This window comes from Triticum aestivum, chromosome 6A, assembly GCF_018294505.1.
Source record: "Triticum aestivum cultivar Chinese Spring chromosome 6A, IWGSC CS RefSeq v2.1, whole genome shotgun sequence".
NCBI lineage: Eukaryota > Viridiplantae > Streptophyta > Magnoliopsida > Poales > Poaceae > Triticum > Triticum aestivum.
The window spans coordinates 12,075,928-12,077,013 of NC_057809.1; positions in this window are offsets into that span (position 1 = coordinate 12,075,928).

The window sequence follows — 1,086 nt, forward strand, 5'->3', positions numbered from 1 at the left end:
GGCAGACGTCCCTTCCCCGCGCTTTTGGAGGGGGAGTCGAGGCTCCCTCCTGCCCGGCGGCGGTGCTGCTCGGTTGGCGGCGGTGTGGCTCGGCGGCGGGGTTCAGCGAGCCTTGAGTGCCCTCAATGCGGCGGCGTGGCCGTTGGCTGCGGGGGCCGCACGGTGAGCGGCTGGCCGGCGGCGCCCGCTTGGCCCAGATCAGGGCTGGGACGGGTCCGCGGTGGTGATGGCTCCAGTGGCCGGCGTGCTGTAGCATGGTAGCAGGGACTGTACGGACCTGTTGGGGTCAGGCCGGGCCGATGGTGGCCTGGCAGGTCCTTGTCGCTATGTCCGGTCGGCTCCGCGCGGCGGTGGAGGTTGTCCCCTCCCGTCGGCTGCGTTGCGGTTGCCCCTGAGCCCGGTGTCTCCTCGTCCTACCTCCAGGTCTCATGTTGGTGTCCTCAGTGAGAAGGTGAAGTTGGTGCGGTGACCGTGGTGGCACGGGCTGGTGGGCGGCATGTTGGGAGGTGCACTTCCGATTGTTTGGGATGGCGGTGGTGGTTTCAGGATGGGAGAAATCTCTAGCGGCTTGTTCGCCACCGGCGCAGCCGCCGGGCCCTCCTGAGGGGCGTCGGTGATACCCCTTCCCCACTGCCATCCGCGTACCGAGGGAAACCCCAGGACTTGTCTGGGCAGCAGCGGTGCCATCGTCGCATTCCTTCCTGAAGGTGTTGCTTGGTACGCGAGGCCTCGGAGTGCTAGGTGATAACCCACAAGTATAGGAGATCGTTTGTAGCCTTCTTCGATAAATAAGAGCATCGAACCCAACAAGGAGCTAAAGGCAGAACAAATATTCCCTCAAATTCTATTGACCACCGATACAACTCTACGCACACTTGACGTTTGCTTTATCGGAAACAAGTATGAAACTATTTTGTAGTCGTGATGCTAGAACTACTTTGCAAGAATAAAACTAGAAGTACTTTGCAAGATAATAAAAGTTAGGTGTTTAGTAAAAGAGTTTGTGTCAACAAGAAAGTTAGGTGTTTATGGTAACAAGATTGTTGATGTAGATCCCCGTCATGATCCTAGCCCCGGCGGCGTTCC